The 22,817-nt window shown below is 45.9% G+C and overlaps 1 long non-coding RNA gene across 1 annotated transcript; it reads left to right on the forward strand.

Moving 5' to 3' along the window:
• Positions 1-4,014: 4,014 nt before the first annotated feature.
• LOC114209191 (uncharacterized) lies at positions 4,015-8,213 on the forward strand. The gene is made up of 3 exons (XR_003609278.2): positions 4,015-4,058; positions 7,112-7,185; positions 8,136-8,213. It is a non-coding gene; the product is annotated as an uncharacterized LOC114209191 (long non-coding RNA).
• Positions 8,214-22,817: the final 14,604 nt, after the last annotated feature.

Consider the following 22,817-nt stretch of genomic DNA (forward strand, 5'->3'; position numbering starts at 1 on the left):
CCCCGCCCCCATTACTGTGCTGATTTTTTTCCCATCACACATGAGATTGGCCTATACCTTTACAAAATTGGAGCCAAACAGCATTTGCCCTTTCCCCATCGGAATTCTTCTACTTAGTTATATTTAATTTCTACAGTGGCTGTATCCAATTATCACAAACTTAGCAGCTTAAACAATGCAACTTTATCTTCCAAGCACAGGAGCTTCTGACCCTGTGGAGTGTGGGGGTGAACCACCCTCCCCACGCATGGATGTGTTCTTGTTCACTAACCCAGAAGCTCTCTGAACCCCATCCTTTTCTGTTTTTATGGAGGCTTCATTACACAGGCATGACTGATTAAATCATTGGCCCCTGGTGATGAATTCAACCTCCAGCCCCTCCCCTCCCCAAGCCTGGGGGTGGGACTGAAAGTCCCAGCTCTCTAATCCCATGGCTGGTTCCCCTGATGACCAGCCCTGTCCTTAGGTCATGGGGGTGGGGGGGCTTTCCAAAAGTCACCTCATTACGTATGCTCAGAGTTTGTTATGAACAACCGAAGACACCCATTTCACCTTTATTGTTCTGAAACTATTTCAGGAACCAAAGACAAAATCAAATGTAACAAAAGGTGCCTATTGCTCTAATCACTGAGGAAATCACGAGGGCTTTGAGGCTGTGAGCCTGGAACTGAAGACCAGAATTTCTATTTATTATGTCACAATTACATGCTCGTCCTCTGTCTCCAAAGCCAGCCTGGGCCTCTCTAGCCTCACCAGGCACCACTGGGACTTCTTTTCTTCCCTGTTCAACTGTTAAGGAAAGTGATGACAGGGCCCCCCTGGGTGATTCAGGATAACTTCCCCATTGAAGGTGAGCTGATTCACACCCTGAATGCCTCCTCACCATGTCAGCTAACGGAGTCAGGGTTCTGGGGATCAGCCCTCGCAGATCTTTCGGAGGGTGTTATTCTGTCTACCCGTGTCTTCACGGCAATCCTGAGACTCATCCGTGTTGCTCATGTTGGGTAGTGTAGTGGGTAGTGTTCTGCACGAAATGACGGGTTTATCCACTGTGTTGGTGGGCAGCTGGGATTCTCCCCGTTTGGGCTATTATGAATAAGGCTGTTTTGATCAGTGTTGTTCAAGTCTTTTGATGAGATATGTGTTATTTCTCTTGAATAAATACGTAGGAATGGAACTGCTGGATCAGAGAGTAATACAGATTTCATTTTTTAAAGAAATTGCAGACCTTTCCCCCAAAGTGGTTATGTCATTTATCCTCATTTATCCAGCAACAATCATGTAAGAGTTTTGGTTGCTTCGCATCCTTGCAAGGAATTGGTGGTATTGATCTTTTTAATTGTAGGAATTCCAGTAAGTTGGTGGTAGTATCTCATGTGGTTTTACTTTGCATTTCCCTGATGACTAATAATGTTAAGCACTTTTTCTTGTGCTTATTAGCAGTTCCTGTATCTTATTTTACGGAGGGGGCTCATCAAATCTTTTGCCCATTTTTAGAGGATTGTGTTTTTATTATTGAATTGTAGTAGTTCATATATTCTGCAAACCAGTCCTTAGATATATGTTTTCCAATTTTTTTAAAAAGTTGTATAATGTGTACGTGTTTCCTTAAAGATGCTGTGCTTTGATGAGAAGTTTTTATTTGAATATAATCTATTTTTTTTCTTCTAGGTTATTTCCTTCTGTGACTTCTTTAAGAAACCTGTGACTACTCCTAAGTCACAAGGATTTTCTTTTATATTTTCTTCTGAAATTTTATGGTTTTAATTGTGATCTATTGCAAATCAATTTTTGTATACGGTATGACAAGGAGTCAAGTTTCCTTTTCCTACAAAATGGAAATCCAGTTATTTCAACACGATTTGTCGAAAGGATTCTCTCTTGCTCTGGGGATTGTTCTGGCATTTTTGTTGAAAATTGGGAGACTATATAAATAAACGTCTATTAATGGGGTCTCCATTCTATTCCATCCCTTTGTGGGTCATTTTGCCCCTATCATACTGTATTGATTACTGGAGCTTTATGGCAAATCTTAAAGTCAGGAAGTTTAAGCCCTCCTACTTGGTTTTTCTCTTAAGGGATTTCTTTGGATATTCTAGGTTCTTTGAATTTCTATATAAATTTTGGAATCTACTTACCAATTTTTGTTTTAAAAATCTGAGATTTTGATTGTAATTGAGTTACTGTGCTAAGTATACAGATCAATTTGAGAAGAAATGACATCCTAACAGTACTGAGTCTTCCAATCAGTGAGGATGATGTATCTCTCCATTTACTGAGGTTTTAATTTTCTTTATAGTGTTTTATAGTTTTTAGTGTAGAGTCTTATATATCTTTTGCTAAATTTGTTCTTAAATATTTTGTTTTAGATGGTATTATAAGTGGACTTGTTTTAAATTTAATTTTCCAATTGTTGGCTAAAAATATAAATGTTATTAATGTAATAATCTAGTACTACTTTAAATTCATTTATTAGTTACCGTTATTTCATAGATTCTTTAGGGTTTTCTGTATATGCAGTTATGTCATCTGCAAATAGTTTTTTTCTTCTTTTATACAGTTACGTCTTTCATTTCTTTATCTTGCCCATTGCGCTTTCTAGAATCACCAGGACAGTGTTGAATAAAAGTGATGAGATAAAGTATCCTTGTCTTATTTTGTGCTCCTAAGGGGAAAGTATTTAATAATTTACCATTAAGGATGGTCATTAGCTGCAGATTTTTCATCAGATGGAAGATGCTCTCATCCATTTCTGAGGGTTTTTTTCCTTTAATCGTGAATGGATATTGAACTTTGTCAAATGCTTCTTCAGAACCTATTAAAACAATCATGTGGGTTTCCTTCTCTTTTTCTATTAACTTGGAAATTACCTTTTTTTACTTTTTGTTTACTAACAGGGTGGTTGATTTTGATCAACGTTAAACCAATCTTGAATTTCTTAGATAAACCCAACTTAAAAATACATTCTTCTTTTCATACATGTTTAATTTATACTTGCTAATATTTTGTTCAGAATATGTGTGTTTATGAGGGTTACTGATTTGTACTTTTCTTCCTATTTTTTGTTTCTGTTAATGTTTTTGTAGGGTTTTGGTATTAATGTTAGATCGGACTCATGAAGTAATTGGAGTGTTTATCTCTCCTTTGTTTTCTTTTTTTTTTAAGATTTTATTTATTCATTAGAGAGAGAGAGCGACAGAGAGGGCACAAGCAGGGGGAAGGGCAGAGGGAGAGGAAGAAGCAGACTCCAGGCTGAGCTGGGAGCCGACATGGGCTTGATCCCAGGACCTGGAGGTCATGACCCAAGCCGAAGGCAGACACTCGACCATTTTAGCCACCCAGGCGTCCCCTTCCTTTGTTTTCTGGAAGAATTTAGGTGACATTTATACTACTTTTTTTCTACAATATTTGAATTCAACACTAAAACTATCTGGGCCAGACATCAAAAGTCTTTTTGATATTAATTCAGTGACTTTAACAGATACAGGATTATTTAGATTTTCTGTTATCTGTGCCAATTTTGAAAGTTTTTCATCTACAGAAGTCCCATTGGATCTTTTTCTCATAACTTTGGTTTTTCTCCTCATTTCATTCATGCTTTCTTCTACCTTCTCAAACATATGGTACATATTTATAATTGCAGTTTTAATATCTTTTTCTGTTATTTCTATTACCTCTGTCATTTCTTTCTTTCTTTCTTTCTTTCTTTAGAGAGGGACACAGCACACGAGGGGCAGAGGGAGAGAGACAATCTTAAGCGGGCTCCATGCCCAATACAGAGCCCGACACAGGACTTGATCCGACGACCTTGAGATCATGACCTGAGTCGATATCAAGAGAGGGACCCTGAACCAGTTGAGCCACCTAGGCACCCCTCATCTCTGTCATTTCTGAGTCTGTTTCTTTGATGATTTTTCTACTGATTATGGGTCATATTTTCCTGTTTTTTTAAATTCAAATTTTTTAATTGAAGTGTAGTTGACATATGATATTATGTTATTTTCAGGTGTACAACACAGTGATTTAACGATTCTGTATGTTATGAAATGCTCACCACAGTAAGTATAGTTACCATCTGTCACCATATGTTATTACAATCTTATGGCCTATGTCCTCTATGGTGCACTTTTCACCCCTATAACTTACTTATTTGATAACTACAAGTTTGTACCTCTTTATCCCTTTCACCTATTTTGCCCATCCCCCCATCTTCCTCCCCAATGAATTCTCTGTATTTATGAGTTTTCTGTATTTATGGGTCTGTTTCTGTTGTTACTGCGTTGTTTGTATTTTCTTGTTTCTTTGCATGACTAGAAAGTTTTGATTGGATGTTGGACATTTTAAATTTAACATTGTTGGGTGCTGAATTTTGTTGTTTCAGTATTGTTGAGTGTTGTTCGGGGATGCAGTTTAGTTTCTTGTAATTAGTGTAATCTCTTCAAAGCTTGCTTTAAAACCCTGTGATGTGGGCTCAGGACAGCCTTTAGTCTAGGGATAATTTATTCCTATTACTGAGGCAGTACCCTTTTGAGGACTTTACTGATGCTCACGTGGTAGGAGCTCTTTCAACTCAGGCTGGGGAAAGTATGACCTGTTCTCAGCCCCATGTGAGCTCCATGGATTGTGCTCCTTTACAATGGCTCTTTCTCTGGCCTCTGGTACACTCCCCATATACATGAACAGATAAGTATCAGCCACATTTTCAAGGGTGCATTTCTTCATATTTCTGGAGCTCCTTCTTCATTGGTTTTAAAATCAGAAATTCAAATCTTCCCAAATCCTAAATTCTTCCCAAATGCCAAATTCTGTCTCCTCAATTCAGGGGGACCACTAAGCTCTGTTTGGACTCTGCTTCCTGCTCTGTCACGAGCAGACTCTCTCCAGGTAATAATGTGGGGAAGTCTTCGGGCTCATCTTATCTGATTCCCTTCTCTCAAATAAATGGTTGGTGGGATTTCTGTCCTGAGCTGAAATGTCCAGCATCTAATCCGAATTGGCAGCCATGCGAAGAAACAAAATATGACTCATAGCCATTGTTCCACATATTTTGAACAATATATTTTTGCATCTTTTTGTTTTAGATAGGAGGGTAAATCTAGCCTCTATTGCTCCATCCTGGCTGAACAGAAGTCTCTGTGGGGTTTGATCGTAGTTTTCAGCCATACCATCCTGTTACTATGGCTAAAGGTCATAGAACAAGAAACTCACAATGTGGCATTTCTTCCAAATTGTGTCTCCCTTCCAAAATCTGCTTGTTTTAATTTACTCTCAGAGCCTCTGGGTAGTTGTTTGGTATTTTGTATGTATTCAATGATTATTCTATTCAAGAGGTTGGTCTGTTGAGAGGTGAAACCAAATTTTATCTTTTCTTAAAAAAATGCAATTTACAGGGCGCCTGGGTGGCTCAGTTGGTTAAGCGACTGCCTTCGGCTCAGGTCATGATCCTGAAGTCCCGGGATTGAGTCCCACATCGGGCTCCCTGCTGAGCAGGGAGTCTGCTTCTCCCTCTGACCCTCTTCCCTCTCATGCTCTCTGTCTCTCATTCTCTCTCTCAAATAAATAAATAAAATCTTTAAAAAAAATGCAATTTACTTAATCCTTAATATATCCCCATTAATACTGCCAACCAATGTGAAAACATCCTCTCATCCTCTGGTTCATGGTCTGGTTCTTCCTAGGCTGGACCCAGTCTATGTCTAAACTGTGAACACTTCTCAGTAAGTAAATCATGACACCTTCCTTTCCACCAGCCGGTCAGTTGCCTATCTGTTTCCTGACCTTCGCTCGCCCTTAGACCACTTGGCACATAGTCCCACCTGAAAGGAGCTTTGAGCATTCCGTGATGGAAGCAGCTTTTAAGATATAATACAACAATAATTCATATTATTAATTCATTAAGTAAGTTCTCAGGCATTCTGTAGGTGTTAGAGATAAATTTGAAAATCAAGGTTTCTGTTCTCAGATCGTTTGATTGTAGGTCAGAAGAGCGAACAGGTGGCATAAAGCATCAGGAAACGTGTGAAAGAAAGTATAACACACTTAGGTAATTGTTATAAGGCTCCTAATGATGTCCAGTGTGGATTTAAGGGAAGCATTGTACAAATCGGCCTCGGGGGGCGGGGGCGCTGCATAGGGCTGTGTAGGCACAGGACGGTGCTAGTGGCACCGATCCCCGCCCCCCCCGCCCTTGGATAATAGTCCCTGCACAACGGTCCACCATATGGCCTTGGAAGAATGCAGAAAATCCTCAGGAGACAATTTCGGAGAAAGACTTGAAGTATGAATACTCATTTACCAACAATGATAGCATAAATTAATATTTGGATGGCTGATTGTGACCTATAAAACCCCGTCCCTCCACACCCAGCTGACATGCCGTTTCACGAGGCGGCTCCCAGCATGTGAAGGCTGACCCCTGAGGACCCTGCCCTTTCAACTCAGTAAGACTCATTCTCCCTTATTCCAAACGTTCCAAGTGCTTAGCTCCCTCACTTTCTGAGCCACAGACTGGCTTCTGGGGACTTTTGACTCCTTCAGTTGGGCCACCCTTCCTTCCTGGATTTTGGGTTCACATCATCTGGGGTTTGGGCTGCTTGTAGCACAAGTGGGAGATGCTCCTTCCACCCGTCCAGGGAGCTCAGGAGGCTCCGTCACCACCATAGGGCTGTGGCATCCAGACACACGTGGTTGTTAGTGGCTATTGGTTACAATACCGATACTCTTTTATTTTTTTTTTTAAAGATTTTATTTATTTGACAGAGAGAGAGATCACAAGTAGGCAGACAGGCAGGCAGAGGGAGAGGGAGAAGCAGACTCCCCTCTGAGCATGGAGCCCAGTATGGGGCTTGATCCCAGGACGCTGGGATCATGACCTGAGCCGAAGGCAGATGCTTAACCGAATGAGCTACCCAGGTGCCCCGATACCGGTACTCTTATTTCTGGGTGGAAACTGAAGGCCAGAGAAGGGAGGCCATCAACCCAGGTCACAGGATAATTAAATCACGGAATTGGGGTGTGGACTTTGGGTCTTGGACTTGGACGTTGTGGTCTTTCTACCCCACAGCCATGGTCTTTCCGGAAGTTGATTTCACTCCTTTTTATTCACATCCAGGCCATGTATCACCTGGGAGTCACCTGCTCGAATGCTGGTTGCAGCTCTTCCCCATCTTCCTGATCCCGTATTTTGTGAGTATCCTGCACCACCCTGCCCTTCCCCTTATCTGGCCCCAAGGCATCTAGCTTTTGTGTTTAGTTTTGTTTTCAATCCACTTGAAAATTTTCCTCAAGGCTACATAGTAATGTACATTTCTGTCCTCTCAAAGAGCTCTATGGAAGTTAGGGCACGCTTGTATAGTTAACCTGATCATCTTGAGCTGCCTGTCTGGGGTCCTTTTCCACACGGGCAACTGCCTCATTGTGTCTTGGAACATTTAGCTCAGATGGCAACCGTTAAATCACCACCAATAATATAAGCATAAACAAGTCTATAATTTACCCAATTACTAATGTCTCAATTTTTGAAAATAATTTTTGGACAGATGGTTCATTAAAATGTAGTCGAAAACATCAAAAGTGTTACAGACACATAATGAAATATATAGATAATGCTTCGATGTCATGTTTGAAAAGACCCTCCCCCCGCGGCTAGGGAAAAAGGCAGAAGTTTTTGTTTCTAAGCAAAAAGGAAAGGGAAGATTTCATAATTATGTTCATGTAATTAAGTTTTGGGTTTGTCCATGTATTTCAAACCTTATAATAACACAAGTTATGTAAAAGTGATTATTGCAAACCTTTACCATCCCCTCAGGATATTAAGAACAGTCTTCAAATTTTATATAGACAAATCTGTTCTTTTGTGATTTATTCCATTTTTTATGCTTAAAAAGCTATTCCCCACCCGAGTCAGATAAATATTCAGCTATATTTTCTTTTTGTTGTTATGACTTCATTTTTTACAATGAAGATTTTCAATTATCCCTAATTAGCTTTGTGTATTTGGGAAGTGAGACTTTAAACTGTCTCTCCCCCGCCACAGAGGGCCCGTTTCCCCACACAGTCATTAACTCATCTATCTCTTTGTAACTGCTGTTCAGTCTTTCTCTACTATATTTTCAGTCCATCTGTATTTTCTGCAGATATTCCGTGGAGGGCTCTCTCCCCGTGACTTATGTGCACATCTTTGCCTCACAGCTGCTCTGCTCTCATCAATGTGCCTCTCAAGTGTAAGTTATAGCTGAGATAACATACTGTTCTGTTATTCTTTTTGTTCTTTCTTTGGTTAGTTTTAAACTCTTTTTTTCTTTTCTTTCTTTTTTTCTTTTAAAGAGTTTATTCATTTATTTGAGAGAAACAGCATGGGCTGGGGGGGGGGACGGTTGCTGAGGGAGAAGCAGACTCCCCGCTGAGCCAGAAGCCCACATAGGACTCCATCCCAGGACCCTGAGATTGTGACCTGAGCCAAGGGCAGACACTTAACTGACTGAGCCACCCGGGTGCCCGTTAAATATATACACAAGTATATACCCAGTACAGGCATGAATACACATCTGCGTATATAACCAAGGGCATGCCCAGTACACGCCCAGTACACCCCCAGTACATGCTCAGTGCTCCCCCAGTACATGCTCAGTGTACCCCCAGTGCACCCCCAGTACATGCTCAGTGCACCCCCAGTGCACCCCCAGTACATGCTCAGTGCACCCCCAGTGCACCCCCAGTACATGCTCAGTACACCCCCAGTGCACCCCCAGTACATGCTCAGTACACCCCCAGTGCACCCACAGTACATGCTCAGTGCACCCCCAGTGCACCCCCAGTACATGCTCAGTGCACCCCCAGTGCACCCCCAGTACATGCTCAGTGCACCCCCAGTGCACCCCCAGTACATGCTCAGTACACCCCCAGTGCACCCCCAGTACATGCTCAGTGCACCCCCAGTGCACCCCCAGTACATGCTCAGTGCACCCCCAGTGCACCCCCAGTACATGCTCAGTACACCCGCAGTGCACTCCCAAGCACACGCCCAGCACACCCCCAGGCCTCTGCACTTGCTGTCCGCCTGGACCGCTTCCTCCCAGGTGGCCGAGTGACTGAGCTCTCTCACCACCTCCAGTGTGTGCACGACTTTGCTCCCTGCGCGGACCTCCGGCAGCTCTGCCTAGAACCCCACACCCTGCCTGGCATTCCCGGTCCTCCCTCCTGATCGTCACGGACATACTACATGGGACTGACTGTTTCTTGTTGGCCTCCTCCAACCACAATGTGATCTAGACTGGGATTTTTGTCTTCTTGGTCCAGATTTTTCTACCCAGGCCATATGGAAAGGCACCTGGGCACAGAAACAAGCACTGTGAACAAATTTTAAAATAATTGGTTTAGAGACATTCTGTCATTAATTTGTATTCTGTCAGGAATGATGAGCAAGGCCTATCTTGCCTCCTGCTCGGAGTGGCTTTGCCCCCCGATCGTTATTACTGAGGGAACCTAACCGATAAAGACAAACGGGTGGAGGGACAGGGGCTGAAGGAAAGAGGCTGCAGGTCCCCCCAGTTTCTGGAGGTCACTGGGACTCTGGTGGGCATCCGGGGAGAGCACCCTCGCCTCGGCACTCCCTGCCCTCACTCTGCGCTGGGACGGAAGGCTCCGCAGGTTTCCGTGAGCGGCGAGTGTGGCTGCCCCGGGTGCCAGTTAGCCACGGGAGCAGTCCTGGTGGTCCATACTCACGTCCCAGGGCCCGCTGACTTTGTGCTGGTCGGGGAGGGAGAACCGTGGGCTCACCCGGGTCCTGCTGGCCTCAGTGGAAATGTCCTGGCCGGACCCTCCGACCCCTCACCTGCATCACTTCCGTGTGTGACTCCGTCCCCTGGATGGTCAGTGACACCTGATCCAGAGGTCAGGAGAAATGATCTTCTCTCTCTTTGGACTTTTCGAGTTCATTTAGAAACTATGACTAAGAGAGAGCAAAGATTTACATGCCTGAGGGACCAGCACGCGGCAATGCGGAGGACAATGCACGAGCGCCAGTCAGAAAACATCTATTTTTACTGGAGAAGAAAAAAGTCAAGCCGAGCTTTCTCAGCTGACAAAGTGCCAACCTCAAAACTGCGGTATTCAGCTGGGTGGAAGAAAAACATATTCCAAACACAAGACAAAAGGCTGTTTTTAAAGAAAATCAAGCTGGATAACAAAAACTCTGGCTGAAGTAAACAAATGGGAGGCTATTTGGCTTGTTTGAAATAGCTAAGACTTCAGTGTTTTTATACCAAAGGAATCCAGGTCTGTGAAAACACATAATGAAGTGAAATCACTGGAGAAATTGGGGATTGTTCTCAGGCCACCATTCGGGGCCCCAGGTGGGTCAGCTTAGGCCTACAAAGACAGGGGATGTCGATTTAAATAACCACGACGATTTTCACCTCATTGTGGGCGCTGTACTCGGGGGACCGAAGAGAACAGCTGGGAGGGACAGCACAAAGTAATTGTCCTTCATTATCAGGGGCATTCGCACTCCTGCAGCTCCACACGTAATTTTCTTATTCAGCAAGTCCACGAAGCCTGACTGCTGGGAGGTCACGTCCACGAGCGAAGCCTGACTGCTGGGAGGTCACGTCCACGGCACGCCTGACCTGCCACGGATCATGAGGAAGACCTCATTCGGTAGAAATGACTTCATAAGTAGAAAACTCAGCTGTGCAGAACAGTCGTATTTCTTTAACTCTAGTGAATTCTGAGACCAACTCCCAATCACTGCAGACCCCCGGTTGTGCAGTGATTATATAACCCCACTGGGGTCCACGCTGGGCACCCACTCTCCCGTCCACCTGCTCCTTCCCGGTCCAGCTGCTGTGCGCATCACGGGGAAGCTGCGTGGAGGCAGCAGGTGCAGAAGGGGCTGGCTGGGAGCTGCAGGGGGCCGGGGGTGCACTGAGGACAAACGGGGTTTCTCATGCCGTGAATCCCTGACACCCGCTCTTGCTTAGACCAGAGCATCACCCTCACTGGCCGGCTGCCCCCGCCTGACCCAGAAGCTCCATCCGCCTTCTCTGCAGTCACAGGCCACAAGCCTCTCATCAGAGGGTGGGAAGAGGGGGTATAAAGATTTATGAGAAAAATGTGTTTGGTCATTCAGATGATTAAATATATATTTCTCAGGTGTCTGTAGTCTTTGTCCACAGTTCCTGAAAACACTCAGAGCCCTGAGGCGATATGGGTGTCTTGTGATTAATGAAGGTGACCTTTGGACGTGCCCAAGGGTGCGGCTGGTGCCTGGAAGAGGGCGTCATTCTTCTCCCTGTGACTGGAGGGTTGGAGTACTCAGTCCCACCTCAAGCCCTGCCCCCAACCCCACTCCAGAGAGGGGAGAGGAGCTGGAGTGTGAATCCGCCAAGGACCAGTGACTTAGTCAATCATAACTGTGTAGTGAATCCTCTCTAAAAACTCAAGAGGACAGCTTTCGGGGTCCTTTTTTTCTGGACAGCGTCCATGCTTGGGGAACCGTAACATTTCCACTCACCACTGAGCCAGGCCCCAAGCTCCATGCAGACAGAAGCTCCTTTGTGCACGACCCAACCCTACGTATTTCTTCATCTGGCTGCTGATTTGCATCCTTTATCACATCCTTCAATAAACTCGCAAACCGGAGTTTCCGTGAGTTCTGTGAGCCACTCGAGTGCATTCATGGAACCTAAAAAGGAGGTCCTGAAAACCCCCAATCTGTATCCTGTGGGTCAGAAGCACAGGTAACAGCCTGGGCCTTGCACCTGGAGACCCCGGCTGCATCGGGGGTCCGGGCGGTCTTGTAGGACTGAGCCTCAGCTGTGGGATCTGATGCTGGGTAGACCCTGCCAGAACCGGCTTTCGATCTGCAGACTCCCAGCTGCTGTCTGAGAGTGGCTTGGTGTTGTGTGTGTGTGTGTTGGGGGGGGTGGATTGGGTCCAGGAACTCAAAGAGGAGGGGTCCCTTGGGGGCCTGGGGGGAAGAACAGAATGGACTTTTCCCAAGACTTTTTATCCTTACAAGAGATACACACTACTTCATTCCCAAAATTAGTCTGAGAATTCAAGTTTAGGTTAAATTATTATTTTTTTAAAGATATTTATTTATTTGAGAGAGTGAGTGTGCATGTGTGAGCTCGGGGAGGGGCAGAGGGAGAGGGAGAGAGAATCTCAAGCAGACTCCCCACTCAGCACGGGGTCCGATGTGGGGCTTGATCTCACACCCTGGAGTTCATGATCTGAGCCAAAACCAAGAGTCAGAGGCTTAACTGACTCAGTTAAATTATTCTTAATAAATAGCCCAGTAATAACAAAAGAAGCATTTGCTTAAAAAAAATGCCTTGCTATGATGATTCCTTTACCAGTATTCTCATTAATAGAGTCAATATTGATCTCACAGATTCTACAGTTAAAACTAGGGCAAAAAATCACCATTCTGTCCTTACACCTCTTCGGCAAAAAATCAGTAATCAAAGCGCTCAGATCAAGGCACAGATCCCTCTGGTCCTACACATGTTTTTTGTCTCCCTCTACCACGCCTGATCCTCTGCAGCCTCAAATATTCCTTTGTTTAGCTAAGACTTGACCAAAGACTACATGTGAACTAAGCACTTTGCTTGACCTCAGAGACGCCAGGGAGAAGACAGCACAAGACGTCCTGCCCTTGTGGAGCGAAGGACGCGGGAGTCACCTGCTGGGAAGCTGTTCTGCTTGGACAGTCCATGAACCAAGTCAAGGGGGAAAGACCCCTGGACAATTCTGTAACCTTCACTCTTTCCCGGAAATCACCGTGTCACATGCGGGCACGTGCACACACACACCATGTTGTTGATACCTTGTCAAACTCCCTTAGTGACTAATCAATTATCATTTATTAAGCACTAAGCTTGTTCAGCTCTGTGTTGGGTGTTTTGGTGAAGGCGGCGTTGTCTTCTGGGATTGTCAGTGCCTTGTTTCCTGTTTGTAAACACTCTACCACCGCTCACAAAGGGGCACCAGAGACGACCCTCCTTTTCTTTTATGATGGAGAATCCCACACTGCTGTCATTATTATTCTACAACTGTGACTATTATAACGTACTTCGAATAATTTCACCAGGAGTAGATATTTGATTCCATAGGTTATTTGGAAGATTTCTATAAATACTGTGTTTTTAGTGATTGTTTATATTCTAAGAAAGTAACTAGCACGGTTTTAAGAATTCATCAAGTACTATTCATACATATGCATAATTTTCTAAGGTCAGTAAAAATTACGACTGGTTCCAGTTCCTTCCAAAGCCTAGTACTGAGTTGAGGACAGAACGGTCTTCTAAGTTTCACTATTTATAGTCTTTCGTTTTTTTTATGGATAAGTTTGTTGCCTTTTTCCATTCTTAACCTGATAAGCAGTGGTCATTTCTTTCTTAATACAGAGACTCGATCATTATTAAAACTTCAATAAATGATGGTAATAGTAATAAATGATCTATATGCCATCGCCCCGGGAAGGAAGTGAAATCAGAGAACATCTCTGGGAATGTTCCCGAGTCACTGAAGGGGCTTCATTCCCGACACCCTCCCCTGCCCTCAAAGCCAGATTCTGTGTCCACATTCTGCATTCACGCTGCTTCCTTTAAAAGAAACTGCATGTGTTTGACTTACAGATATTAACATTAATGTTTGTGTTTCCAAAAGGAACTTGAATCGGTCCAGTGGGCAATGCTTTAAAAAAAACTCTAGGAATATATTTATTTTCTTTTAAAACTCTTTCTTGAAGGCATGGGTTACTCATGTGAATTCCCACGGAAAGGCCCGGTGCGCGCCGACCTAGCATCTTTCTGCTGAGGCGTAGTAGCTTCGGGAAGACGGCAAACACAGTGCCTTGCTGATGGTAGTTTGTTCATACCTGTTAGTTGAAGGGCCTATAGGATTAGCTTTATGAGAGCTGAAATAATTCTTGGAACAAATATGTTTGGCTTGAGGCCACATTAATTTAATTTAAATAAATCCCTGGGAATCACTTAATTGACAGTTACTGCAGAGGACACTGAGTTAGGAGAGCGCAGCTTTTGTATTAGATCTCGGCAGGACCGGTGCGGTAGGAGACTCCCAACCGGGAAGGCTGGTGAACGTCATGCAGGCCATTTATTTATTTACTTATTTATTTATTTATTTATTTATTTTTACAGGATTGTGCTAACTTCTGGGAAGCATTATTTGTGGGCAAGGCAGATGAGTGAACTGAAGAGGTAAACGTAGATATTTTATCATTTTTACTTCCTCCCACAGTGTGTGTGTGTGTGTTTTCTTATCTCCGGTGTGAGAGTCACGTGACCGAATGGGACCGTCTCTTGCCAGAGCTGCGTGTGTCCCTGAGTGAGACACCGTCGGACTCGCACAGAAACCCCGGGGCCCAGCCGCCAACGGCCCAGGAATCATGGGGCCGGGTCACGTCAACCTTCCTCACCAGTGAGATGAAAAATTAGGAGAATTGCAGATAAAAGCTCCTTCTTTAAAATTTTCTCCTAGCTTATAATTTACTTTTTATAGTGAAAAGACACTGTTTACTCTGTACTCAGCCTTTTTTTTCTCTTCCTTGTGAATAATTTCCCTTTGAAAAAAAGCTGCTGTTATGGTTCTGAATGTCACGACTCTGTTTTGTTGGAAATGGGGCTTTGGGTATTTCCCATAAAAGGGGCTGATTTGGATTCCAAATACCACTGGGGTCTTTCTGGACAAACTACAGAATGTTAGTATGTAAGGTGGTTTCTGGAAGCCTGGGAGTTGCCAACTAACATGATGTCCCCTGTGCCCTGGCTCGTCCCCACGGAAGAAAGATGCAAACAAGGGTCTGTACGTGCCAGTTTTATTTGGGCCTCTGGTTCCTGATCGTTGTAGAACTGCAGCGTTCTAGTGCTTTCTGATTTATTGTTTTAGTCTGTCCTCATTCCCCAGTGTGAGTTTGCTTGGGCCACCGTAACAAAGTAACACAGACTGGCTTACACAACAGAAACTTACCGCCTCGCTGTCCTGGGGGCTGTGGGTCTGCGATGCCGGCCTCGCCGGGGCCGCGCTCCCTCTGAAGGAGCTGGGACGATCCCAGCCTCCCTCTGGGCTCCCGCGGGTTCCCCGGCTTGTGGCAGCAGAACTCGCCTCGCCCATGGTGTTCTCCCCGTGTCCACAGTTCCCTTCTCTGAGGACACCCGCTGCAGTGGGTTAGGGCCCGCTACTCCAGGACGATCTCACCTTGACTAACTACAACTACCATGAACATCAGGAACAGAAAAACCTCACCAAAGCAGAGTGGGGCGGTTGGGTGGGGGCACTCTCACAACCTATGATACACACTGGGAGTCCGTTGCAGACCCCACAGGAAAAGCCAGACTAGACCCTACGTGGACTTGACCTTGCACATGGACACTACCATCCCAGCCGGAAGAAGAGACACTTTCTTCATCCTGCGACAGCTCAGCCAAGGAGAAGCCACCAGACTTCCAACTCCCAACGGACTTTCCGGCTCTGATAGCCCTCCGTCTTACTCCTTAGCTCCTTACAGAGCCTCCTGCCTCTCCTTTGTCCTCCAGACGCCCCTGGGGTTTTGCCACAGCTTGTCTGCCCCAGATTGCAATTCCTCTTACTCCCCCCAAAACCCATCTTTTGCTGGTGGAATAATTGGTAGATTTATTTTTAAGGTTAACCCTACAAAGACCCTATTTCCAAATAGCCACATTCTGAGGTGCTAGGGGCTAGGACGTCAGCATGTGATTTTGGGGATGGGGTTAGGAGACCTCACAATCCAGCCCGTAACGATGGATAACATGCCTTTTGTTAAAATTGGGTTGGTTTTGGGCGCCTGGGTGGCTCAGTCGGTTCAGCGACTGCCTTCGGCTCAGGTCATGATCCTGGAGTCCCGGGATCGAGTCCCGCATCGGGCTCCCTGCTCGGCAGGGAGTCTGCTTCTCCCTCTGACCCTCTTCCCTCTCGTGCTCTCTGTCTCTCATTCTCTCTCTCTCAAATAAATAAATAAAATCTTTAAAAAATAATTGAGTTGGTTTTGAGGGTTTGGGAGGATTTTGTGAAACTCTGGAGATTGGAAATACCAAGGCCGGTGATCATGCCCCTAGAAATTAGTAATTCTCTTCATTTTACCAAATCCTTCGAACATATCAACTTGCAAAATGCAACAGCCTGAGATAAACCATGTGGGTCAGTTAAACATGCCCATCACAGGGTGGAGGACTTACCTCAAGCACCAGACCCCTTGGAGTTAGCAGGGGTCCCTGCCCTCAGAGCCTGACACATGGTTTTATGCACTATTGTGGATGAGATGAACTTCAGACCGGTTGGGTCTTCGTGGCAGAATGGGGCCAGAATCAGATTCCCGATCTCACCTGTGTGCTCGGGTGGCTTTAGCCTTCCTTTGGTTATTGGAGACCCACAGGGTGAAAGGGCTCTCTCCCATCCTCCTTCCTTCCTTCCTTCCAGGGCGGGGGACATACCGAGTTCTCCTGTTTTCATTTACTCAGGAGAGTGATTTTTACTGGGGGCCAGGTTTCAGGGAGCGCGGTGCCCATTCCCATCTCATTCTGTTTTTTCTGTTTGTTTTTTTGTTTTTGTTTTTTTAAAGATTTTATTTATTTGACAGAGAGAGACACAGTGAGAGAGGGAACACAAGCTCAGAGAGTGAGAGAGGGAGGAAGCAGGCTTCCTGCTGAGCAGGGAGCCCGATATGGGGCTCGAACCCAGGACCCTGGGATCATGACCTGAGCCGAAGGCAGACGCTTAACGACTGAGCCACCCAGGCTCCCCTCACATCTCATTTTGAAAGAGGACTTTGGCTGCCTCCATTTTCACCTTAAACTTTCCAGTTGGGTTCCTCTTTCCGGCTGGTCTCTTGGCTCAGGAGGAAGACCCTGTGAGCAAAGCAGGTTCCCTGATGGGAAATGAAACTACCCCTCAAGCATAAGGATTGCCCTGAGCCAGGAAGACCTGCCTGTGATTGACTCCAGGACAGTGATCCGTTGCCCGCCTGCACGTACCCACCCGCCTTTGCCCCACATTTTCCTTATGTAAACCTGGACATGTTTTCCACCTTTTGGAGACAGTCTTTGAGACACTAGGCGGCTGTCTTCACGGCATTGGCCTCACTGAAATAAATTCCTTTCCTATTTTGCCACCGCTCGTTTCTCCACCTTTGGGTTTTGTCAGCAGTGAGTGGCCAGAGCTGGTCTGATTGGGATCCCCCCGCCCCCCCCAAGCCAGGTGCTCAGACACCCCTGCCCCCCCATTATTATTTCACTATGATTTAGTGGCCAAGGACTCTTGAAATACTCCCCACTCCTTGGCTGTAGGGCTTGCTTCACTAAAGACCCATTTCAGCAAGTATGCTTTGACAGCCATTTTTTCTTGGAAATTGATGCTTGTGGCTGGGGTTCCTGGAAATCAGCTGTTGGAGGTGTTAATCCTGTTGAAAATGGTGTTCAAGTTTTCTTGGGATTTGATTGAACACTCTGACCCCGTCGCACATGATTTCTTGAGTCCTTTATTTGAAGCTTTATCCTTTAAGGTATTCAGAGAGAACCATTGTCTCCTTTCCGAAAAATTGTCTTTCTCTTCACTAATTGTTCATGCCTCCTAACGCCATGTGAGCTTCTCAGATGTGGCTAATACTTTCCTGGGTCAATTATGTTTTTTTGAAAGTTGTCTTTTTTATTTTGCTTTATTTTTTGGTCTTGCAGTTAGTGTGTGTTCATGGTCCTATCTCTTCTCTGTCCTGCACACCTGGTGCTGAGTCTGGGCAGGTTGTCCCCAGGGAAGTGCCACAGGCTTAAAAATGAGTACAGAGGTAACTCACCAGAGGTGGTTGTTCATTTTTAAATACTCATCTTGGCTGCTTCAGAAGGCACCGGTGCACAGTGATTAAGCCCCGAAATGTGACTCCAGAGCTCCCGGATTACGTCTTGTCTGGCTGTCTCCACGAGTCCGTCAGCACTCCTGGCTCCTTTGCCTCACCTGTGGAAGGGCTGAATGATGTTCGGTGCCTCTGTCAGTGCGACATCGGCAAAGTTTAAAAACGGCCATCAGGCTGAATCGTGAACCGTATTTTCAGCAACTCCTAGAGATATGCCTTTAATAAGAGCTCTTTTGTGTCTGATGACAGCTGATTGTGGTAAGGTTCCAGCACATCAGCCAGAGGCTGGGCTCCTGGGGAGGGTTGTCCTCCTCAGTGGGAGGCAGGGGGCTTGGCGGGTCATCACAGGAGGTCCCAACCAACGTCCTTCTCCATAGTCCTTCCCCAAACAAAAGGATGATGTTTCCCTTCAGTCTGCCTACCTCGGAATGCTGGTGGAAAATTCCAGAACGTGGAAGTTTTATAAACACCCAATAAGGAATTCAATTTCACTTCCCTTCCCACTGCCTTTCGGGGCTCCATGTTCTCAGTCGTTCAGGTAAAACGAGCTTGACATCCCACCAGCACTATTTTTATGTCAATGATTTCCCTATTTTTATTATGTAAATATCGCTTCATTTTATGTTATTAATCTGTGACCTCTTACCCTATGCCCCAGGTTACCTTATTAGAGTGAACACATTGAAATCCTTTGCTCTATCAGCAAGTGCTTTGAAAACACCATTATTATTTTTATTTTGGATGGAATTAATTTTCACGATCTCACTGCCCTGATTTTGTAGATAGATAAAGTGCCTCCTAAATCAACACCAAGAATGGAATGGAGCCTCTCCTGTTAACTCTATTTGCTCTGAAATATGAAGTATCTGGGATTTGAGCTAGTTTATTATTTTTTGTTTTGTAAGCAACTGGATTTCTTAGTGACTTTATAAAGACGAAAAAGACAAAGGGATTGATAATTTTTGGAAGCAGCAAGCCATTTTCTTATATATTTTTCTCAAAGGTAAAGGAATTTGCTGTAGAAATGAATAGAGGTATTCGACTTTAACACTGTTTCCCAAAAGAGGGGACCAAACACCAGATTAGCACTTAGAAGCCTGGGAGATGAATCTTTTATTCTGGGAGAGAAATGAGAAGGAGCCGATGATGGAAATGTCCCCTTGAGACATGCACACGTCCTGATCCCTCCCGAGAGAAATTGGGATCACCAGTCCTTCATTTCCGGTCCTGCCCTGTGGGTGGGTCCCTTCGGGCACGTTCCTTCTCTGTGAGCCTCAGGATTTTCTCATCTATGAAACCGGATTGTTAAATCCACATTAGATGGAAGTTATATGAGAAAATGTGCAAGATGCGCACAACATTCTTCCTGGAACTTGGTAAACGACTGACCGTACATTGTTTGAATTAATATTCCCCCCCAACTCTTGTCCTGACTTGGACAGGTGCTGTAATTGGCGGTTTAACCAGCCCATTTTGCTTTCGTTCCCCCCGCCTCGCTCCAAGCCTCGGCCGCCTCGTGGCTGGGCCGCCGCGGCCAGGATCGCGCGCCCAGGCGAGGGGGCTGGAGCCGGACCGCCCGGCGCGCAGGGAGCGGGGGCCTCGGGGGCCTCGGGGGCCGCAGCACCTGCTGCCCCCCCACCCCCCTCCCCCGGCCGCGCGGTCCTGCGGCCTGGCCCTGCTGCTCTCCTGCGGGGCGCCCAGTGCCCGGGATCGGGAGGGCGGCTGGGAGGAAGCGGGAGGCCTTGCCTCTGCTGCCCGGTCCGCGGCAGTTCCGACACCAGGATTTTCTTCAGTATCCGAGCAGGAAAAGCCGCTCCCCTGCCCCTGGCTTCCTGCCTCATCCCCTCGTGTCCGGCTAACGGGGGTCTCGTGGGGCTTAGGGAGTGGTTGGCGAGGGAAGGGGTGTGTGTGTAGGGGTGTGTGTGTGTGTGTGTGTGTGTGTGTGTGTGCGCGTGTGTGTGTGTGTGTGCCCGCGTGTGTGTGCGCGCGCGTGTGCCGCGCCGGGAGGGAGAAGGGCAGAGTCTGCCGCAGGGCCCCCTCCTCGCTTCCCCTCTTCCCAGCCCTTGGTTGCTATGCAGTTTCTATGGCAGCAGCATCCTCAGACCCAACTTGCACCCATCATTTAGAGCCAATTAAGGTAAAATAGTGGGGGGAGGGAAGGAGGGAGTGGCAATGGAAGGGGGAGGGGCGAGGCCGGGAAGCCGCGCGGAGGCTGCAAGTGAGGTTCGTGGTTGGGTCTGGGCTCTGCTCGTCGGCCCAGCGCGGCGGCGGGAGCCCCAGCCCCGCGCGCAGCCGACTCGCCCCGCAGCCATATTGCAGACCCCGGGCCCCCCGCCCACCCCCGGGCCCCTCTCCCCGCTCCGCCTGCCCCTGCCCGGGCGCTGACACCCTGTCTGCCCCCTCTCCGCACTGTTCGGTGCCCCTGCTTCTTCTCTCCCAGTACTTGATTAGACGGAAAGGAAAGTTTTAAAAAATGCCGATTGCACAGCTGCTGGAGCTATGGAAAAAGATCGAGGTGGAGCCCATGGAAATAGAGGTGAGTACCAAGGAGAGAAGAATGCATTCTGCAGGAGCCTAACTGTGGCTCGCGGAATGTCTCGTAGAATGGATTCATATTTACTGGGGACTTTTATGTGACAGAAACTTGAATATTTAATGTGTGCAGAGCTGTATATGTCGTGTCCTATGGATGCATGCGTGTGTGTGCATGCATATAAACATTACGTATATAGGTGCCCCCCCACACACGGGGCATTGTGTGGGGTGTAAATTAAATGAATGAAAGCTAATGCGTTGAAGAAAGAAATTGTTGCTCTTAAACCAAACTTCAGGATGCTTTCTGAGCAGTGTGTGTATCTTGGAAGTCTTCACGGGCTTCCAAACTAATCTGCATCCCTGTGATTTTCCTTCAACAAGTGGCTTTACATTATAAGAACTCCATTTGCTACAGCGGAGGATGAAACCAGGGGCAAAACAATGATGACTTCTTAAGAAACAGAAGGCATGAAGATAATGCAGTCTTAATAGTGTGTGTGCCTTTCAATAAAGAGGAGCTGTTACAAATAAAGAGAAAAGATAATGAAATGAAAGTGTTGGTGGCCCCTCCCCAGGGCTGGCTGGTGGGTGTCACCTCTGATACTGTTTAACTACATGCTTCCCCAGGGACCTGGAACTCTCTGGAAGTCTGGTCCATAGAATTTGATTTCCTTAATTTGAATTATAGATGATCAACACACCTTACCCGTGAAGGGTAAGTTCCTCAAACTTATGCATTATGAGAGCACCCCTTGCCCGTTATTAGACTACCTGCTGGATTATTAGACATACCTGTGCGGTGGCTCTAGCAACTCAAATTGCTTTTCCCAAATGGCAAATTCTAAGAACTTACTAAATGTTTACTAAATCCAAGCTTTAATTTTTGTCTTATCTCCTATCTCAGCATCATGTCTGTAAATTCAATTCTTTTAAATGTTACTTATGTTTATATGCACAACCTCTATGTTGAGACATTCATGCAACAATTTTAAACTGAATGGGAGATTCTGTTTTAGCAGAGAATTTACTTAGTGTTTTAAAGTACTTTTTTGGGGAGCCAGACTAACTTAATGCTTGTACTATACATTGATGTTCAGCAGAGGTGGCAGAGCACAGCATAAGTATGAAGCCTATTTTTTGACGGAAGATCGTGCCATTGCTGCCGCTGACAAGCACCCAAGTCTAGAGAGGTGACACCCCAGCTCTTTACTGTCATTGACTATTCTGTTTGCCCAGGATGTCGTTCCTGGCGTCCAAGACAGTGCCTTAGAAAGAGCCTCTCACTTACAAGGATTGCTAATTCAGGGCTCTTTTTTATTTTTTTTTCTTTTTCTTTTGAGAGAGATTTGAGTTTTTAAAGAAAGTGAATGAATGAATTGAATTAAGTACGATTAGCCAGGAGTTCTCCGACTTCCTGGTGCTTTCTGAAGCCCTCTTAGTAATCTGAACTATGTCTGTGGTGGAGATCCAGCTCCCAGCCCCCCCACTGCTTGGCCCCACAAAGAGGGGGAGGATTTGGCTTTGGGGCAGAGAAAGGACAGAAGTGGGGAAGCGAAGGGACTTTGCAGAATTTCTCAAAGGGCTCCAGACTTCACATCACTGCTACTGACCAAAGCTCTAAGGAGCCACTGGTGTCGGAAATATTTCTGAGATCGACCGAAAATGGACCAGCAGTGAATATAGTCATGTTTTTCAAATATGTCACAGACAGCACTGCCTTGCCACCCCATTTAGAGGGCAGATTTTAAAAGTTTTTGAGGTTGATGTATAGGCCACAACAAATCGCGAAAATTGGTTAAAGTAGATGGTCCCAAAGCCAAAGAAATTTTCTTCAAGCTTCCTGGGTAAATGTTTGAGGATCGTATACCCTCTGCAGTATGCTTTATGGAGCTAGAGCATCCAATCCCATTGCTTTGGAACCCAGAAAATCAGAGCTTTTTCTGGAAAGATTAACTGTGAAGTCCCGAAGTCTTTCGGGTCCGGGCGAGTCCTCTGAATCCACGCAGATGGGAGATCTGTCTGCTCTGGAACTCAGAGGCTCATTTGGCTTTCCAGGTTTGCCCATGTTTTATGTTGTGTGATACTAAAATAGCTCACATGTCAAGACATTGGGCAAAACACATGGAATACATTTGGCCTCTGAACTCCAAATTAAATATTACAAAATCCTTGCGTGAGAAGTTTCACATGCTCTTCCTATAAGAGCATCTGCTATACGGTGCAAGTGATTCTGTGATTCGCTTTTGCACAAATTTAACAGGACTGATGGCTGGTTTCCCAGTGCTGGCGACCAACACTCTGGGATTCCAGTTCTACTCTAACTTGGGAGTCGCTCTCCCCTTGCCTTGTTTTCTTGGACTGGCCTGGGTTGGGTTTGAGGCTCACTGTACTGGAC

The sequence above is a fragment of the Eumetopias jubatus genome, unplaced genomic scaffold, assembly GCF_037043125.1.
Source record: "Eumetopias jubatus isolate StellerSeaLion01/CBP00866 unplaced genomic scaffold, mEumJub1_p1.0 scaffold_6, whole genome shotgun sequence".
Lineage (NCBI taxonomy): Eukaryota > Metazoa > Chordata > Mammalia > Carnivora > Otariidae > Eumetopias > Eumetopias jubatus.